General features: G+C 33.8%; 1 protein-coding gene across 1 annotated transcript in view; it reads right to left on the bottom strand.

Annotated features, from left to right (window-relative positions):
* LOC145684381 (translin-associated factor X-interacting protein 1-like) overlaps positions 1-15,603 on the bottom strand; it is a 155,820-nt gene that overhangs the window by 61,559 nt on the left and 78,658 nt on the right. The gene's annotated exons all lie outside the window — the stretch shown is intronic.

Below are 15,603 nucleotides of genomic sequence, written 5' to 3'. Positions count from 1 at the left end.
ATTGTATTATCAAGTCTAATAAACTTCCATTCTTATAACATTACTTTACTAGTAAACAGTACCGTGCCGTGGAAAATCAGCACCCATTACAAGAATATACGACGGTGCCGCCGTATATATGGATGAGGTCGATAGACCAGCCACGAAGCGCCACTATGCTTGGCACGAAGTGTGAGGAAATTTTCAAAAATAAACCCTGCTTTTCCTTGATTTTGAGCACATTTTATTACCTTTTCCTTCCATTTTGTGTATGTGCACATGCATCTTCCTAACATGAGTAATATTATAGGATCACTTCCTAAAGCAAGAAGAGGATTTAAGTACATACTAGTAATATTCCAAGTAACTTTGTGGCGGTCCTGGGTTCAATACTTGCTGGTTCCTGTTCGGGAAAGCCAATTTGTGGCGGTCCTGGGTTCAATATTTGCTGGTTCCTGTTCGGGAAAGCCACTTGTGGCGGTATTTCGTTTATTACACACTGATGCATTCCGCTACTTTATTGTTAAAAGATAAGTGGGTGGTCGAGTGATAATACAGTACTATTGTTTCAGTGGTTAGGAACATTGCCGTCTTAATAGCCTTGCACTATTGTTCACCTTTTGGGTCCCCCCAGCTACACCCCGCTCGGATCCACCATGCAATAGTACCGTCTTTATCGCATACCGGACCCGCGCACAGATACACCTAGTGGCACCCACAAAGTTAACCTGTCACAACCATCACTTCCAACCCACTTACCCAGAATTCGGAGACTAAAATGTGCTCGTGTAACTCAGTGTAAGGGCATTATATTAAGCTGTACTTACAACGTTAACACTAAGTATTTAAATACACTTATGAATGAAACATAGCGTTACTAGTTTACTTAAAACACTTCGTTTTCATGCATACAGGAGATTAAAGAAAACACAAGATATCATGCATATCTAGAAATTTATATATATATATATATATATATATATATATATATATATATATATATATATATATATACAGTGGCGGATCCAAGATATGATCAAGGGAGGGGCTAAACCATAGTTTGCCGCTTTATCCAGTGTAAAACAGGATTGAAGTCTATTTTATCCAGTGTATACTTGAGTGTCAAGGCAGGGGTTATATCCCCTATAGCCCTCCGCCCTTATGTATATATATATATATATATACAGGGGCGGATCCAGGATATGACCAAGGGAGGGGCTAAACCATATTTTGCCGTTTTATCCAGTGTAAAGCAGGATTAAAGCTCATTTTATCCAGTGTATACCTGAGCGTCAAGGGGGGGTCTATAGCCCCTATAGCCCTCCCCTTGGATCCGCCACTGTATATATATATATATATATATATATATATATATATATATAATTCAACTAAACATTGTTAACACTTGTGTAATTATTAGTGTTCTAATCGTACGATTATATCTTTATCGTAGGCCCTATTTTCAATTTCCACGATCCGCGATTAAGGAAACATCTTCTTAGAGGGAAAACCCCTTTAAGTTTTACTTATCTGTCCAATTGTCCATGTCCAACCTGTTTCTAGGTAAAGAGTGTTGCACTATTAATAACCTTCATGGTATTCGATGAATTTCACTTTGATTACACTATTCGTTAGAAATAATATTCTGAAGAATCTCTTTTATCGATACATTTACGATATTTTTAACAGCTTCTTTCACCGGCGTTCATCTTCGAATGAATCCACTGTTGCCCGTCCCTTCTTCCTCCGATTCTCTCAGCCACCAACGCTATGCAATAGTTAAAAATAACCATGAAGCACTGTGGTTAGAAATGCAGAGGGAGTAAATTTTATATCCATATTTGTAGAAGCGAAAGGAGTTTCTGCGTCGCAAAGACGCACACATCATAGTATATACACTTTTGTCTGTTTGCGAAGAGAAATTTCTCAGAACTGCCTTTGTACGAGGTTTACCTAGAAAGTTGTTATTATTATTTTTTTAACTAATAATAAATGAGTTATCCTTTAATTTTATAACTTTACATCTTTTTTCTTTTCTTTTTTTCTCTCTCTCTCCCGAATTTTGCGCCCCCCTTACTTCGTCGCCCGAAGCTGTTGTCCCGCTCGACCCCTCCCTACGGCACAGCACTGCTAGTAAATAATTAAAAACTTTTATATTTACGTAAACGATTGTTTATTGAACATTTGGCACTTGAAAGTCAATGTTGATGGTTTACATTGTCATATTTCCAAAAGCGACATCTTGTTACTTACGAATATTACACTTTTTCGCCACGCAAGTATATACATACATTTACTCATTCTCCTTTAGACTTTGCTTTTCTCCCACAACCACCAGACACACTCATTCAGAAGAAACATACGGGGAAAAGGAAACTAGGTTTGGTAGGTATTGGAAGGTGCACGGTAGCTTTATGATCGATCTTATTCTTGTTCCGATTGTTGTTGTTGTTGTTCTTGCTGACCGCCTTCGCCTTCAACCTGAAATCCAATAGTGATGGGAATCAATCTTGTGACGGGAAATATTTAAGAAACAAAAAAAAGTCACATTATATGAATACATGTCTACTACCACATAAACAGTCATTGAACTTTACCAATTCAATCTTTATACAGGGTGTTTCAAAACAACACCGATAACGTTTGGGAGGTGGTTCCTAACACCAAGATAAGACAAAAAGTATAGACCAACCTGGGTGCACAAATGCTTTCTTTCGGAGTTATAGGCTGCCGAAAACATGAAAAAATGAACTTTAAAGATCCATAGCTCCAAAACTATGGGACTTAGCGTACTCGGACCAAAACTTCACTTAGGAACTAATATGTACGCTATCCAAAAACACATGTTTCAGAGTCCTAAGGTACTCACACAACAATTTTGATAGAGGAAGTTTGGCTACGGGCATATAATTTGAAGTACTCATCAACTTCCTCTATAAAAATTGTTGCGGAAGTACCGCAGGATTCTGAAACATGGATATTTTGATAGGGCACATACTAGTTCATAAGTGAAGTTTTGACCTGACTACGGTAGACTCATAGTATTGGAACTCCGAAAGTAAGTATTTGTGCACCCAGATTGGTCTATACTTTTCGTCTTATCTTGGCGTCAGAAATCGCCTCCCAAACGTTGTCAGTGTTGTTTTGAAACACCCTGTATATAATATTTGCTACCTTTGACTTAAGAAAAAATATTCAACTTAAAGAATAATAATTAATCCTTGCGTCCACATGTATGCGATCAAATTTAGTCGTTCATTTAAAAAAAAAAAAAAAATGTTGAGCTTAACACATTTTACTTTTTTTTTTTTTAAACTATGTAACGTAAATTATGTACCATCGTGAACAAACGTGGATAATTACCTACACTTTTTTTATGACAACAACTTGAAAAATGAGAGCAACTAATTGAGTCTATATTTCCTTAACTTAAAGAGACACGGTGTTCTCCAAATTGAAAGCAAACTGAATTCAAATCAGTACACTTACTTGAAAGTTATTTAAAAACTGAATAGGTGTTTATCCATCTCTGTTAAGAAGTGTATGCTAGGTTTCGTCAAATAAAAAGTAAAAAGAATCTCTGCAAATCAGAGAACTACACCAGTTACAAATACTTGCTGTAAGACAGGAATCAGTTGGTCTATGTCCTATTGAAAATACGGAACACCCACGGAAGGGATTCACTGGGTCAGATCCTCCCCAATCTTTAATACTCTACTCCAAGGGTACGTCTATGTAATATTGAACTGGTATTATTTTACACCCAATTAGAGCTAGTGTCTGATGAAGATAACGTTAAGTTGTCGAAACCGTTGCATTGTATTTTAGTTTTTAATAAATAAGTGTATATACTCTGGTCAGAAGTGTTAATTATTCCTTTAGTAAGTTCCAGACTCGTAATAGATAGAGTTGCATTAGACAAGGTATTTTTATAATACATTCATTTTTATATGTTTCTTAACAGTTGCGTTTGTCTGAAATCTAATTTTTTCAAAATCTTTTACAGGAGTCATTTCACAAATAATGCACACTATGCTAACACTGCGGATTGGATGACGAAATCGAGATAAATATTTCATCAATGGAAGCTGAGGGGTTGATGCACCAAGACGTGTGCTTGTGCGCTCTCTAATGAACTCAGTGTAGCTGTGACAAGTTTTGGAAATGGAGGCGGTAGGTATTACAGATAACGTGTTTTTTGAAGGTCAGAAGTCGTACATAAAGATTGAAAATTTTCGTGGCAAAAATCCCACAAAAATTCACAGTACCTTCTTACATGAAGTCTGTGGTGAGACAACAGTAGACCGTAGTACGGTTTCTCATTGGTGTACTCGTTTCCATAGTGGTCGTGTGAGCAATGCCGAAATCATCAACCAATGAAAGAAGTGTATAACTTGTCGCAGATGCACTTGAACAAGATCGCCGTGTGACATGTCATGGAACTTTCTGACATCATAGGGATTCCATCTGCGTCAGTATACTGAATTCTGACAAGTGATTTGCAGAAGAAGAAAATTCTGCCCAACGGGTTCCCCATTTCTTTACTGCTGAACAGAAGCGGAAACATCTGGACAATGCAAAATACTGAAACGAAGATTCAACGTTGAAGGTGAGGACTTTATGCGTCACATTATTGCTATTGATGAAACGTAGATTAAAGACTTTGAGCCGGAATTAAAATTACAATTTCACATATAGAGAGCTCCATCTTCTCCAAGACCCAAAAAAAACTGCCGCCCATCTCAATCAAAGGTTAAGCAAATTATGATTTTTGCTTAACCAAGGCATTATCACGACGGACAGAGTTACAGCTGTAAGAAATGTCATAGCAATGTACTATTGTGAATTCCTGCTGGAACTGCGCAGGAGAATGCACAAAATCTGACCTCATTTGGTCAGGACGGATCCACTGATTGTCCGATAATTTCCCGCACATCGCTAATGTTGTGCGTAAAAAGCTTCGCAAATACGGTTAAGAAATATTACCTCATGCTCTCTACAGTCCGGACATGAGTCCACCAGAGTACGACCTGTTCCCAAAGATGGACGTCAGTTTCCATGTGTTAAAGAGCTCTCTGCAACCGTTACCTGAACCATCCGACAGCTTCAAAAAGATGGCATTCTTGATGGAATACAGAAACTACTCGGGTGTTGAGATTATGTCATAGCCAAGTAGGGAGAGTATATTGAAGGTCTGTAAAGAGATTCTCTCTAAACAATAAACGTAGAAGTCACAAAAAAAAATTACTATGCATTACTTATGAAATTACTTCCGTACTTTAGTCGTCACATAAAATTTGACCCTAATCGAAAATAATGTTAGAAAAAATCATCATAGGAAGTCGGTAACATCGCTAGGGCACTGCTTATTTAAATTCAAATGATAATTCATTTTTGGGATATATTTAGTAGTTAGGTCAGCAAATTGTGCGGAATGCTTAGTGCCATTTATTTGATTGAAAGAAGAGATGAAAGTAGTTTGTTGATCGTCGTTAGGTTTTGGTTTATGATGATGTTATATAGGATAATGATTATTACGATTTAGTAATTACAATAATATGGAATTCTTTTCTTTCTTCTTCACTATTAATAGTGTTACAGTAGTTGCCTCCAACTTATTTAAAGTTTTAATAGGCTATAAGTGTTGAGTTTGTTAGGCAATCCTCAGTTGTTTCTACTTAAATTACTGTTTTCTTCAGGTGAAGGAATATTTCGGATCATACTTTCAAGTGCCTTCTTCATACTTTTTTTTTTTCAGCGCCAGGTTGTTTTCTTTTTTTTGTATTTAATTTAACATGATATATATATATAATTTAACATGATATATATATAATTTAACATGATATATATATATATATATATATATATATATATATATATATATATATATATATATATATATATATATATATATATATTCCTTTTTACAATTTTAATCTATAGAATTTATTTTTCCATGTATTTTTTTTTAATAAATTTATCCCGTTATGGATAATGAATTGTATCATGGTTCGTATTGCTTTCCAATTATAAGTTGCCAATATGTATTTGTATGAAAATGGACCCATTCCAAGAAAGTAATTTAATTTTTGAAGAAAAATAAATTTCTGTTTTTGTAAGTAACTACGGTACATTCGAATATAATATGATTGAGAGCACCTATACCCTTATCACACCAACAGTGATAAGTATGTCTTTTTCTGATTTGAAATAATTTTGCTGGAGTAAGTGCTACCTAAAAGAATTCTATGATATGTTATTATTTCTTTTCTTGACCAATTATTGATACAGTTTCTGGGTTTTGGGGAATGATTTGCAATTATTTCCCAGTAAGAATGTCCTGGAAGAAGTTTATTGTTTTGTTTCCATCGTGATATTTGTAATGTGAATGGAATTTGTTATGAAGATTAATATGCAATATTACTATGCGATATGCAATTCTGTAGTCATTGTTATGATAAACATAATAATGCATGGCATAGTAATTGTTGTGGTAAACATAGTAATTGGATAGATGGCATAATTTGAATATAGATGAAAAAAAGCAGAGCCAGCAGACGGAGGTCCAGCGGTGACCTTGGCAGGGATAACATCTCCCGAAGTGTGATCAAGAAGAGGAAGTGGTTAAAGTGAAAAGTGCTCATTATACATACAATTCACACAATTACAGTTATTCATAAACATATTTACACTCACCCACAATAATCCTACTCATCAAAAATTCACGTATTTTCACTTTGTACCAACACATTACACCCTGACAAACTGGGTAGCTGGCCCTCTTCGTCCCGTTGGACCCCCTTCACGATTTAGACTAGAATACTTACCGATTATGACAATCTTATGTTTTTCCCGATTTTGACTTTATGCTTCTCAACTTTCATGAACAGGTCACATTGAATTTAATTTTCTTATAACTTCTATCAATTAACTACTATACATGACAGGCACTTCGACTCTTAAGTCGGCCAATCATTGCAAATGGCGGTGTTAGCCATTTGTAATTTTTTTTTTTTAGTAAACATACAATTTTACACACAGAACAATTTTACATAAGTAAGTCAATAAGTTTACATTTGTTGCACATAAAACCATAGATGTTGGTGCAGTGAAATTTTTAAAACACCAATTAAGGGGAAGAAGAAAGAAAGAAAATCTTAATAATGAAACAATTTATGAACCTTCAATCTACACATTTACATTTAGATGTTTTTCGTCAAACTTAATTCAAAGTGTGTTACATAGTGAAATATCTTCTTTATTAGTGTTTTTGCTGTCTTTTTGTATAACTATAGAATTGGAAAGTGCATTGATGTATTACTGGTACATGCAAGTGTTATTTACACGAGTTATAAACTATATCACCATTTTGTTTTTAGAGTTATCACTAATCAGTTTCTTTCTAGTGAAAGGTTATTTTTGTCACGTCTACTTATTCCATTATTTACAACAGAATTTTCTTTACCGATGATCTTCAGAGTTTTCCTTATTGATGTAAAGAAGAAGGGAAGTTGTAATTCGTAATTCTTCCGCGTACTAATGAATCTGAGGATGGAAGATGCATTTGTCCCGAAATATATTTAGGATGCTTTGTTAAGGTGAGTTATTAATCTACAAAACTACATTATTTTTCATGTTTACTATAGTAACTACAATAATTAAAGGTGATTAATTTTAGGGTAGTTCACTACGTACAATCAAGAATAACATATTGATTATTTATATAAATTCTCAATAACAGAAAGTCACATAGTTTTTAATATTTCACACTAAGGTTGAATCTTATGCAACAAGGTAGAAGTTCGAACAATGAATAATTGCTCCTTCAATTTAATTCTTTTTAGGTTCATCAATTCAATTTTTGTATGTACTATGTTAAGATAAAACTTATGGATACTAACATCTTGGATTCAATTATTGCACGACGTTCTAGGTAGAATTTGGGATAATTACTTCCAAATAGAACTTGAGAAAATTACTACTTAAATTCAGGTCTTGTGCCATATTTCAAATAGAAGTTGGGTTAATTACTTCTCGAATTCAACTATTATACATCTTCCGGTTAGTACTTTGGATAATTACTTCTTGAATTTAATTCTGATAACTTGGAATAATAACTTTTTGAATTCAATTCTTGTATCATATTTCAGATAAAACTTGGAATAATTACTTTTTTGTAGAGCTTGGGATGATTAGCTACTAGAATTTAATTCCAGTTAAATTTGAGATAATTACTTTTAAAAAAATAATCCCTTTAACACATTTTAGGAAGTTTCTTCACTAATTAGCTTCGTAATAATACACTGAGGAAACGCTGAACATAGTTTAAGCACTTTCCGATTGCAAAAGAAAGCGATTAGAATAATTTTCGAATTACCCACAAAATCGACTTGTAAAAAGGTTCATTGAAGCAAAAATTTTAACACTTCCTAGCTTATACATCTATAAATCTATTCTTTTTACTGTAAAAAACAGGCATCTTTTTACCTTTAACAAAAATATTCATAGCTATAATGCAAGACAAAGTAGTGACATATTTGTGATGCGTCAAAAATATCTTAATATAAGCAAAATCATGTATATGAATTGTGTTACGTTGTGTATGCATACATATGTTCTTCTATGTACTTGAAGAATATAACTAATGTTACCGTCTTGGTAAGAAGTCATTTAACCTACGTGCTGTGAAATGCTATTATATTATTAAGGAATATTTAAATGAAGAGTTCGTAACAGATACTTACTCCTGAGTACGTGCCAGGTGAATCACAAACAGTTACCTAATTACGATATAAATGATCATGTTTATATATTTGATATCTCGTATTTTATGGTTTTGTATTTTAGAAAGAAAAAATGAAATGAAATTTTTGAGTGTTACGTCCCACGGTTATGCCGGTTAGGCTAAAGGAGACGGTGATGACAGATAAATGCAATGGTGGAATGAAGAAAGTGGGAGGAAACGGAAGAACCACAAGAAAACCCACGGACACGGTGTTTGTCCACCACAAAGTTCACTTGGCGGGAGCAGGGTTTGAACCCGGGACCCCAAGCAAGTATTTTAGAAAGATGCATAGGTACAATATTATGTATACTTTCTGCTACCCGACAATATTACATGAATTTTCTTGACACCTTTAATATTTACATAAGAATTTCTCGTGTTTTGTAAGCTAATGAAACAGGCAAATAAATGAAATAAAATGAAATAGTTACTTGCAGGTATAACTTGGGTAATTACTTCCATGTTGAGCTTCAGATAATGGTTTTCTGCATTTAATTCTTGTATCATGTTCCTCGTAGTTCTTTGAATAATTACTTACAAATTGGAATAATTAGTCATTTAATTTAATTCTTGTACCATGTTTCTGGTAGAACTTGGGATAATTACTGCTTGAATTCAACTCTTATACCATCTTCCATTAAAACTTTCGATAATTACTTTCTTAGAAGCCTTGGGATAATTCAATTTTTGCATGAGGTTCCAGTTAACCATAGAGAAAATCACTTTCTAAATTTAATTCTTGTGGCGTATTTTAGATAGCTCTTAAGATAATTACTCCCAAGTAGAGCTTGGGATAATTGCTTTTTGAATTTACAGAAAGTTCCCCACGATAAAGAAAGTTGATTTCACTGACCTTCCGAGAACGACATATTTATCCACTGGTATGTCTCGCTACATGGGGTTCTTTAATTTATAACAGTATAGACTGAGCATGATCTGTGAAACGATGAAAGAAGTGTCAGTTTTCTGGAAGGGGTTCATTTGAGGTTTGCCGGCGCCCATTATACCAACAGTGAAACAATGCAATGAAGAGGGTTAAATCGTTAGCAAAGGTGATGTGGGTTTTGTTGTCCGACGGTGTGCCCAATAGGTCCAGTGGTAGGTGGTCGGTCGGAAAATGAGAATATGGCTCCAGCCCGCTCGAACCTCCATACAGTGCAAGCCATTAACAGAGCAGTGACACAGGACAGTCCCCAACGAAGATAAGTTGAGTCGTAAAACGAGGTATTTGAAAAGGCACAGTTTCCAACATCATCCGGAAGAACCTCGCCTTGCAAGCTCAGACACTGCCTCCCAGAGCACTACACCAAGGAGAGGTTTGCAAAGCCAGAAAACTGTATGAAACATACCTAGCGGGAGACAAGTGGAAATGTGTCTGCATCCTAAATGAGAGATGGCTGTACCTAGACTAGAGTTCAATCCATCTTTTATCATCAAACAGATCAAAAGAACTGTTCTGAATTTGTGCTGCTTTTCCAAAGGATTTCTAGTAATGGTGGGATATTGCAGCCGGGGAACGCTCCCAGCCATAAAAGTACTTTCCAAAACCAAATTCAAAGCAGCTTACTTCCAGGAGAACGTCAAGTATCTTCTTCATGATGCACACACCTGTACGGTGATGTGACCACAAATATAGATCCACTTAAACAAGACCTCCAGTCATACTATTCGATTATCCCAGGCGTTCAAGAATAGTATGACTGATACGAATTCGAGCGACCCCAATTTCGCTCATCCTTGTGAAATCCTTAGACACCTCACCTTGTGAAATCCTTGGATTACTATGGGTTTGAATTTCTCAAACACGCACTTGCTCGACACCGTCCTAGGCTTTGCAGGATCTTCGGAAAATTGGCCAAAGCCGTATGGCTAGATATTCCCATTCCTATTCTAAGCAGGAATTCTCTGCAGTGGAAAGTATGCTGCCGGCGATCGTTCGGATCCGTGATCGTCCCACCGAAAGCAACCGGTGATAGAGAAAGAGTATAAATTAGCAAGGTAAGTGTTTCAAAGTGTACTATTCTTATTGGGGCAACCTTCTGTATTCTCTTTTTAGTAATTCTTGAAATAATTACTTCCAAGTAGAGCTTGGGATTACTTTTAGGTAGAGTTTAGGATAATTACTTCCAGATAGAGCTTGGGATAGTCGTTTTATATATTTTTTTTTATTGTACTATATTCTGGTATCTCTTGTAATAATAGCTTTTTGAATTTTAATTCTTGTACCACATTCCCGGTAGCTCTTGGAATAATTACTTCCAGGTTGAGGTTGGGTTAATTACTTCTTGAATTCAGTTCTTGTGTCATGTTTCAGGAAGGATGTGGGATAATTATCTCTTGAATTCAATTTTTAAACTATGTTTCGGGTAAGACATGGGATAATTATTGAACTTAATTCTTATGTTCTAGGTAGAACTTGAAATAATTGCTTCTTGCATTTAATTCTTATATCATGTTCAGATCGTGATTTTTATTCTTAATTGTAATATTTGTGAGTCCAAAAATTAGGTAATAGTGAAAGGAAAGTATGGTAGCATTTCTGTAAAATGAATTTCACTAACAATTGTACAAAAGTGAAACATGTAGATGTTCTCTTTAGAGACGGTCTAGAATGTAAGAAAGACTTAGGTAAACTTAAAATTTAATTAATGTGTAGAAATATTCTGAATTATCTATTTGTAACGTTCTTCTGTTGAAGCAACAATGATAACCCACCTATTTATATGATTGCTTTCAGTAAATTAACAGTATGAAATCAAACAAAAATTAAATGCTGAGGCGTGAAGATCTAAGGCAAGTGTTATATTCTATGCATGGTAGGATACATTATCTAAGATAGTATATTAGAATTATGATAATTTGAAAGGGTTGAGACTATGTTGTGGACGTATGAATTTTGTGTAAATTGTAGATCTAGTGTGATTAGTTGCATTTTGTATAACGAGATATTGAACATGATGACATTTTAGGATATGGAAATTAGAGACATCGATTAAAGAAAGTATTCAAGTTGTTTGTATTTTGAAGTTTGTCTTGTCTCTAGGATTAAGTCTAATGTATTAGGAAAAGTTGTTAGTCACTGTTCGTAGTATATTACTGTGTTCGATATACATTTTGTAAGAAGCATCAAAATGCATGGCCGATTTGAGTACAGTATTCAGTAAATTAAAAAGAATGTAATTTTCTATACGTTCCAGCCTTGAAACTCGGTGAAACTGTGTATGTTCCACCGTTATTTCCAAAATAAATTGTACCAAACAGAAAGAACTTTTGTCGCTGACTGTATAAAGCACTTAATCTTCATTCTATTTCATTTAACAGCATTCACATAAGGAATCACATGGTTGGTTCAAATTTTTTTTAAAACTCTACAAACAAATGATTCAGGATGTTTCTACACGTTAAATCTTAAATTCGACTTATTTTTTTCCTCCACTCGCACAGGCTCTAAACAACAATATCAAGATGTTAAAATATCACCTTACGTTCCGCTATTTAGCATTTGTTCAAAGAAGTTCATTTCTCATATAATGATATGTCTATTCTAAAGTATCAGTATGTATCATATATCTAATACGATAAAAAATAATTTAAATTTCGTCAAGTGTTATTTCTAGACTTGAATCATCTTCGAAATATTCTATATATATGGTCAAGCCACACCTTAAATAAATGAACAATGTTTCATTTTAGTGCTTACATGATAATGATTTATACTATGAATACTATGAATACATTAACAAGTATTTCCCTATGTTTTCCCATCACTAAAAGATTTCAGTTGAATAATAATAATAAAAGAAAGAAATAAAGAATAAATATTAGCTGATAGAAGCTATAGGGTACGTCCAATATTAAATGAATCAAGATAATCTACTTCTTTCCGGTGATAAATTTCTTGATTATTTATGCATATTTCGGTCCGCTCTGAGATCTTTCTCAACACCAACACTGGATGCGAAACTCGAGTTTTATTTACATATAATCATTGTTGAAAGTTGTTACCTTGGAAAAATATTGAAACACAGCATTATCAGAAAAAACAGTTAGTAATATATTACTTTATCTCTCCTCTACCTTTTCACTTGTGTAGCCGCCATTACTTTTTGCAAGTCCTCCTATCTGAATGAGGAAACACTTAGATGTCTCAGATTAGATTAAACTTGGAAAAGCATAAACGGTAACTACTTAAAGTAAAGAAATAAGAGAGAGAAAAAAATAGTGCATCAGTAATTGTTTTTTTAGACAATATTGCATTTTTATAATTTTCCAGGGCAACAACTTTCAACAATGATCATGTTAATAACAGTCGAGTTTTACAGCCAATGTTGGCGTTCAGAAACTTTCAGAGCACGAATAGTCAGGAAATTAACCAGCGAACACAGAAGTAGGTTATAGTTAGTTCAAGGAATGAATATCATTGTACCAGTATTACAGCTGCTCCAATGAAGACTTTGAAAATGGATTTAACCATTTAAGGTAAATTAGCTAAAAATATATAATACTCTCTTCTATTTTTAAAATCAATGACAACCAAGGTTATTAATTATAATTAAAATGTCTATATATAAAATGAAAATGTTTATTGTTTTAGTAGCACTGATATAAATTTTAAATACGTAGAATCATTGAATCATTATACTTGAAATAATGCACACTTGAGATAATTTTATATAAATTGGACGTGTCATAATATCATTTCATTGCCCGGATTTATTTTACTTATTATTATTATGAAGCGAAAGAATTTCAATTATACTTATATTTGTTAAATTAACAAAATTAATGCTAATTAGAAATAAAGAGAAACAACAACACAACATTTTACAGTGTGAATTATAGCTTCGTATTGGTTTGTAGGAAGCAGGTAATTTCTAGATAAAAACTAACTTCCTAGAAGAAATAATCTACGAAATATCACAAAAGTTACGAAATTCCGGAAAATGTTTTAATGATTACGGTATATTCTACACAACAACTTGATTTAAAATTATATAAAAGTGCAATTCTAGTGTTTGATTGAATAAGTCTACACAACTTTACGCTTTATGTTTCACATGATAGTCTACACTAATTTTTTTGGTCTTATTTGTCTATATTAATTTGCATTTTGGAAACCATTTTATAGAACGCATACTAAAATAAAATGAAATTTTCGTTTCACGTCCCACGGATATGCCGTGTATACTAAAGGAAACGGATTATTAATGAAAGGAATAAAGAGAGAATGTAAGAAGAAACGGGAAAACCTCGACAAGCTCATGGATACAACGTTATCCCCCACAAACTCACATGGCCTTGGATCGAACCAGGGACCCTTCGCACTAGAGGCAAGTGCTGTACTACTGAGCTAGAGTATCCCTGTTGTAAATGTAATGGTGTTTTAGCAAATTATATTTTTAATAAATCTGCACATAAAATTTTAAATTTAATTGTTGAACTAAGTGCTATATCATAAATTGAATATCACCTATAGACTCTCAAAGCATGTTTTAAATTTAAAGTTTTACATCTATAAATTGTGAGATTAAATACGTAGGTGAATACGTAGGTTTATTAATTTCGTACATTTTGATTGTGAATGTCTCTTAATTGACATTTCTTTTGACTATTTCTTAACAAATTTTACGTTATTAATTTATTTATGTCCTTTAAAATTTCCTATCACAACAGCATCCAAGGGCGCTGATTTCTCTGTAACTTTAAGGGAACTCATTCAGACGTATGTTTAGTTGCAGACAAGGGTCTAAGAAGGCATATATGAGGATTTTAAGACAAATTGAATTTAAATTATGCCAAATATTATATATTCATAAAAATATATGTAACAATACATTTAACAATAAAAATACATCTTCATAAAAATATATGGGGCCCACATGAACATTGTAACGCCCGGGCCTCCCAGGATCGGCGCCCTTGACAGCATCTTACATAACTATTACGGAACTAATTATATACTGTACTTAAAGCATATAGTAGCGTATGTTGAGTGAGCAGCATTTAATAGAAAAAGTTTTAAAAAGAAAAGTTCAACCCACTTTCCTGGCGGGTTAGTGTTGGCCCAGATCTATCTGAGTCAAGTCAGTTTTGACCTAGTCAACTTTGTTATGTATGTAATTGCTATTTTAATTACCAGCATAAGTTCTATTAAGAAGAAATGAATGACTTTTTTTTTAATGTTCCACGGTTATGCATTTTAGACATGATTGTGAAATTATATTTTTGTGCTTTTCTCAGGTATCGAACCCGAGGCCATGTATACCGAAAGCATACGCGCTAGTCACTAGGTCACAAGGGAGAGCAATTCTATTTTAATTCTACATTTCCATATAATGAAAAAAAGGATATCCAAAGATGAGACATAAACAATTGATAGATTAAAATTATTATGTAGGCGTATGACAGGATGTTTCAAATTAACGAAAAGTTTGTTACTTACCAATAAATCCTGCCGTGAGGAAACTGAACACTTTCCACACGTATCGGAACAACAAGCTAGTTCCGGTGTTAACGTAACAAGGATAAAAACGGAATAGAGAAAAAAAGTGTGGAAAAAGGAATACATACCACAGAATAGATAAATATAACCTGAAGGATGCTAAAATACCACGAGCATAGCACAGTGCGAAAGAAGGAGATAAGTTGAAGAAAGCGTAATGTCTATGTTACGTCACTATTGCCAAATCCAAAATATACATCAAAGGTAGGTAACCAGATTCTATCCGGCTTTAAATCTACATTTTGGCAACATTGATAGAATCTGATTACCTACTTTGATGTATGTTTTGTATCTGGCAATAGTGAGTTTTAATATAGACATTGCGCTATAAGTCGCC

This window comes from Thermobia domestica, chromosome 1 (assembly GCF_964235325.1).
Source record: "Thermobia domestica chromosome 1, izTheDome1.hap1.1, whole genome shotgun sequence".
Lineage (NCBI taxonomy): Eukaryota > Metazoa > Arthropoda > Insecta > Zygentoma > Lepismatidae > Thermobia > Thermobia domestica.
Note: the sequence above shows the minus strand (reverse complement) of the source record. Positions and strands in the feature narration are given on the sequence as shown.